Source organism: Anopheles ziemanni (assembly GCF_943734765.1).
Source record: "Anopheles ziemanni chromosome X unlocalized genomic scaffold, idAnoZiCoDA_A2_x.2 X_unloc_6, whole genome shotgun sequence".
In the NCBI taxonomy this organism is placed as follows: Eukaryota; Metazoa; Arthropoda; class Insecta; order Diptera; family Culicidae; genus Anopheles; species Anopheles ziemanni.
In genome coordinates, this window is record NW_026689829.1 from 498,575 (window position 1) to 505,582 (window position 7,008).

A 7,008-nucleotide genomic window follows, 5' to 3' on the forward strand; every position below is an offset into this window, starting at 1 on the left:
CGCAGCATCCTAACATATGAATTTCTATGAATTTATGAAAAATCGACTAAGTCCGAGATGCCTTTAAGTAGGGATGCTGTATTGAGATGGGAGATGTAGGAGATCAAGATTCATCTCCTTGCAGCATCCCATTCATCTCGCAGCATCCTAACATATGAATTTCTTAGAATTTATGAAAAATCGACTAAGTCAAAGATGCCTTTAAGTAGGGATGCTGTATTCAGATGGAGGATGAAGAAGATCAAGATTCATCTCCATGCAGCATCCCATTCATCTCGCAGCATCCTAACATATGTTTTTCTAAGAATTTATGAAAAATCGACTAAGTCCGAGATGCCTTTAAGTAGGGATGCTGTATTAAGATTGGAGATGAAAAAGATCAAGATTCATCTCCATGCAGCATCCCATTCATCTCGCAGCATCCTAACATATGTTTTTTTTTAGAATTTATGAAAAATCGACTAAGTCCGAGATGCCTTTAAGTAGGGATGCTGTATTAAGATGGGAGATGAAGAAGATCAAGATTCATCTCCATGCAGCATCCCATTCATCTCGCATCATCTAAACATATGTTTTTCTTAGAATTTATGAAAAATCGACTAAGTCCGAGATGCCTTTAATTAGGGATGCTGTATTAAGATAGGAAATGAAGAAGATCAAGATTCATCTCCATGCAGCATCCCGTTCATCTCGCAGCATCCTAACATATGAATTTCTATGAATTTATGAAAAATCGACTAAGTCCGAGATGCCTTTAATTAGGGATGCTGTATTAAGATAGGAGATGAAGAAGATCAAGATTCATCTCCATGCAGCATCCCGTTCATCTCGCAGCATCCTAACATATGAATTTCTATGAATTTATGAAAAATCGACTAAGTCCGAGATGCCTTTAAGTAGGGATGCTGTATTGAGATGGGAGATGTAGGAGATCAAGATTCATCTCCATGCAGCATCCCATTCATCTCGCAGCATCCTAACATATGAATTTCTTAGAATTTATGAAAAATCGACTAAGTCCAAGATGCCTTTAAGTAGGGATGCTGTATTCAGATGGAGGATGAAGAAGATCAAGATTCATCTCCATGCAGCATCCCATTCATCTCGCAGCATCCTAACATATGTTTTTCTAAGAATTTATGAAAAATCGACTAAGTCCGAGATGCCTTTAAGTAGGGATGCTGTATTAAGATTGGAGATGAAAAAGATCAAGATTCATCTCCATGCAGCATCCCATTCATCTCGCAGCATCCTAACATATGTTTTTTTTTAGAATTTATGAAAAATCGACTAAGTCCGAGATGCCTTTAAGTAGTTTTCTTAGAATTTATGAAAAATCGACTAAGTCCGAGATGCCTTTAAGTAGGGATGCTGTATTAAGATGGGAGATGAAGAAGATTAAGATTCATCTCCATGCAGCATCCCATTCATCTCGCAGCATCCTAACATATGAATTTCTTAGAATTTATGAAAAATCGACTAAGTCCGAGATGCTTTTAAGCAGGGATGCTGTATTAAGACTGGAGATGAGGAAGATCAAGATTCATCTCCATGCAGCATCCCATTCATCTCGCAGCATCCTAACATATGAATTTCTAAGAATTTATGAAAAATCGACTAAGTCCGAGATGCCTTTACGAAAGGATGCTGTATTGTGATGACAGATGAAGAAGATAGAGATTCATCTCAATGCAGCATGCCATTCAACTCGCAGCATCCTAACATATGTTTTTCTTAGAATTTATGAAAAATCGACTAAGTCCGAGATGCCTTTAAGAAAGGATGCTGTATTGAGATGAGAGATGAAGAAGATCAAGATTCATCTTAATACAGCATCCCATTCATCTCGCAGCATCCTAACATATGTTTTTCTTAGAATTTATGAAAAATCGACTAAGTCCGAGATGCCTTTAAGTAGGGATGCTGTATTGAGATGGGAGATGTAGAAGATCAAGATTCATCTCCATGCAGCATCCCATTCATTTCGCAGCATCCTAACATATGAATTTCTATGAATTTATGAAAAATCGACTAAGTCCGAGATGGCTTTAAGTAGGGATGCTGTATTAAGATGGGAGATGTAGGAGATCAAGATGCATCTCCATGCAGCATCCCATTCATCTCGCAGCATCCTAACGTATGTTTTTCTTAGAATTTATGAAAAATCGACTAAGTCCGAGATGCCTTTAAGTAGGGATGCTGTATTAGGATGGGAGATGAAGAAGATCAAGATTCATCTCCATGCAGCATCCCATTCATCTCGCAGCATCCTAACATATGTTTTTCTATGAATTTATGAAAAATCGACTAAGTCCGAGATGCATTTAAGTAGGGATGCTGTATTAAGATGGGAGATGAAGTAGATCAAGATTCATCTCCATGCAGCATCCCATTCATCTCGCAGCATCCTAACATATGTTTTTCTTAGAATTTATGAAAAATCGACTAAGTCCGAGATGCATTTAAGTAGGGATGCTGTATTAAGATGGGAGATGAAGAAGATCAAGATTCATCTCCATGCAGCATCCCATTCATCTCGCAGCATCCTAACATATGTTTTTCTTAGAATTTATGAAAAATCGACTAAGTCCGAGATGGCTTTAAGTAGGGATGCTGTATTAAGATGGGAGATGTAGGAGATCAAGATTCATCTCCATGCAGCATCCCATTCATCTCCCAGCATCCTAACATATGAATTTCTTAGAATTTATGAAAAATCGACTAAGTCCGAGATGGCTTTAAGTAGGGATGCTGTATTAAGATGGGAGATGAAGATGATCAAGATTCATCTCCATGCAGCATCCCATTCATCTCCCAGCATCCTAACATATGAATTTCTTAGAATTTATGAAAAATCGACTAAGTCCGAGATGCCTTTAAGTAGGGATGCTGTATTAAGACGGGAGATGAAGAAGATCAAGATTCATCTCCATGCAGCATCCCATTCAACTCGCAGCATCCTAACATATGAATTTCTTAGAATTTATGAAAAATCGACTAAGTCCGAGATGGCTTTAAGTAGGGATGCTGTATTAAGATGGGAGATGTAGGAGATCAAGATTTATCTCCATGCAGCATCCCATTCATCTCCCAGCATCCTAACATATGAATTTCTTAGAATTTATGAAAAATCGACTAAGTCCGAGATGGCTTTAAGTAGGGATGCTGTATTAAGATGGGAGATGGAGAAGATCAAGATTCATCTCCATGCAGCATCCCATTCATCTCCCAGCATCCTAACATATGAATTTCTATGAATTTATGAAAAATCGAATAAGTCCGAGATGCCTTTAAGTAGGGATGCTGTATTGAGATGGGAGATGAAGAAGATCAAGATTCATCTCCATGCAGCATCCCATTCATCTCCCAGCATCCTAACATATGAATTTCTATGAATTTATGAAAAATCGACTAAGTCCGAGATTCCTTTAAGTAGGGATGCTTTATTAAGATGGGAGATGAAGAAGATCAAGATTCATCTCCATGCAGCATCCCATTCAACTCGCAGCATCCAAACATATGAATTTCTTAGAATTTATGAAAAATCGACTAAGTCCGAGATGCCTTTAAGTAGGGATGCTGTATTAAGATGGGAGATGAAGAAGATCAAGATTCATCTCCATGCAGCATCCCATTCATCTCGCTGCATCCAAACATATGTTTTTCTAAGAATTTATGAAAAATCGACTAAGTCGGAGATGCCTTTAAGTAGGGATGCTGTATTAAGATGGGATATGTAGGAGATCAAGATTCATCTCCATGCAGCATCCCATTTATCTCCCAGCATCCTAACATATGAATTTCTTAGAATTTATGAAAAATCGACTAAGTCCGAGATGCCTTTAAGTAGGGATGCTGTATTAAGATGGGAGATGTAGGAGATCCAGATTCATCTCCATGCAGCATCCCATTCATCTCCCAGCATCCTAACATATGAATTTCTATGAATTTATGAAAAACCGACTAAGTCCGAGATGGCTTTAAGTAGGGATGCTGTATTGAGATGAGAGATGTAGGAGATCAAGATTCATCACCATGCAGCATCCCATTCATCTCCCAGCATCCTTACATATGTTTTTCTTAGAATTTATGAAAAATCGACTAAGTCCGAGATGCCTTTAAGCAGGGATGCTGTATTAAGATGGGAGATGAAGAATATCAAGATTCATCTCCATGCAGCATCCCATTCATCTCCCAGCATCCAAACATATGTTTTTCTTAGAATTTATGAAAAATCGACTAAGTCCGAGATGCCTTCAAGTAGGCATGAAGAAGATCAAGATTCATCTCCATGCAGCATCCCATTCATCTCGCAGCATCCTAACATATGTTTTTCTTAGAATTTATGAAAAATCGACTAAGTCCGAGATGCCTTTAAGTAGGGATGCTGTATTAAGATGGGAGATGAAGAAGATCAAGATTAATCTCCATGCAGCATCCCATTCATCTCGCATCATCCCAACATATGTTTTTCTTAGAATTTATGAAAAATCGACTAAGTCCGAGAAGCCTTTAAGTAGTCATGCTGTATTAAGATGGGAGATGAAGAAGATCAAGATTCATCTCCATGCAGCATCCCATTCATCTCGCAGCATCCTAACATATGTTTTTCTTAGAATTTATGAAAAATCGACTAAGTCCGAGATGCCTTTAAATAAGGATGCTGTATTGAGATGGGGGATGAAAAAGATCAAGATTTATCTCCATGCAGCATCCCATTCATCTCGCAGCATCCTAACATATGTTTTTCATAGACTTTATGAAAAATCGACTTAGTCCGAGATGCCTTTAAGTAGGGATGCTGTATTAAGATGGGAGATGAAGAAGATCAAGATTCATCTCCATGCAGCATCCCATTCATCTCCCAGCATCCTAACATATTGTTTTCTTAGAATTAATGAAAAATCGACTAAGTCCGAGATGCCTTTAAGTAGGGATGCTGTATTAAGATGGGAGATTTAGAAGATCAAGATTCATCTCCATGCAGCATCCCATTCATCTCGCAGCATCCTAACATATGTTTTTCTTAGAATTTATGAAAAATCGACTAAGTCCGAGATGCCTTTAAGTAGGGATGCTGTATTAAGATGGGAGATGAAGAAGATCAAGATTTATCTCCATGCAGCATCCCATTCATCTCGCAGCATCCTAACATATGAATTTCTATGAGTTTATGAAAAATCGACTAAGTCCGAGATGCCTTTAAGTAGGGATGCTGTAGTAAGATGGGAGATTGAGAAGATCAAGATTCATCTCCATGCAGCATCTCATTCATCTCCCAGCATCCTAACATATGAATTTCTTAGAATTTATGAAAAATCGACTAAGTCCGAGATGCCTTTAAGTAGGGATGCTGTATTAAGATGGGAGATGAAGAAGATCAACATTCATCTCCATGCAGCATCCCATTCATCTCTCAGCATCCTAACATATGTTTTTCTTAGAATTTATGAAAAATCGACTAAGTCCGAGATGCCTTTAAGTAGGGATGCTGTATTGAGATGGGAGATGGAGAAGATCAAGATTCATCTCCATGCAGCATCCCATTCATCTCCCAGCATCCTAACATATGAATTTCTATGAATTTATGAAAAATCGAATAAGTCCGAGATGCCTTTAAGTAGGGATGCTGTATTGAGATGGGAGATGTAGGAGATCAAGATTCATCTCCATGCAGCATCCCATTCATCTCCCAGCATCCTAACATATGAATTTCTTAGAATTTATGAAAAATCGACTAAGTCCGAGATGCCTTTAAGTAGGGATGCTGTATTGAGATGGGAGATGGAGAAGATCAAGATTCATCTCCATGCAGCATCCCATTCATCTCGCAGCATCCTAACATATGAATTTCTTAGAATTTATGAAAAATCGACTAAGTCCGAGATGGCTTTAAGTAGGGATGCTGTATTGAGACGGGAGATGTAGGAGATCAATATTCATCTGCATGCAGCATCCCATTCATCTCGCAGCATCCTAACATATGAATTTCTTAGAATTTATGAAAAATCGACTAAGTCCGCGATGCCTTTAAGTAGGGATGCTGTATTAAGATGAGAGATGAAGAAGATCAAGATTCATCTCCATGCAGCATCCCATTCATCTCGCAGCATCCTAACATATGTTTTTCTTAGAATTTATGAAAAATCGACTAAGTCCGAGATGCATTTAAGTAGGGATGCTGTATTAAGATGGGAGATGAAATAGATCAAGATTCATCTCCATGCAGCATCCCATTCATCTCCCAGCATCCTAACATATGAATTTCTATGAATTTATGAAAAATCGACTAAGTCCGAGATGCCTTTAAGTAGGGATGCTGTATTAAGATGGGAGATGAAGAAGATCAAGATTCATCTCCATGCAGCATCCCATTCATCTCCCAGCATCCTAACATATGAATTTCTTAGAATTTATGAAAAATCGACTAAGTCCGAGATGGCTTTAAGTAGGGATGCTGTATTAAGATGGGAGATGTAGGAGATCAAGATGCATCTCCATGCAGCATCCCATTCATCTCCCAGCATCCTAACATATGAATTTATATGAATTTATGAAAAATCGACTAAGTCCGAGATGGCTTTAAGTAGGGATGCTGTATTAAGATGGGAGATGTAGGAGATCAAGATTCATCTCCATGCAGCATCCCATTCATCTCCCAGCATCCTAACATATGAATTTCTATGAATTTATGAAAAATCGACTAAGTCCGAGATGCCTTTAAGTAGGGATGCTGTATTGAGATGGGAGATGTAGGAGATCAAGATTCATCTCCATGCAGCATCCCATTCATCTCCCAGCATCCTAACATATGAATTTCTTAGAATTTATGAAAAATCGACTAAGTCCGCGATGCCTTTAAGTAGGGATGCTGTATTAAGATGAGAGATGAAGAAGATCAAGATTCATCTCCATGCAGCATCCCATTCATCTCGCAGCATCCTAACATATGTTTTTCTTAGAATTTATGAAAAATCGACTAAGTCCGAGATGCATTTAAGTAGGGAT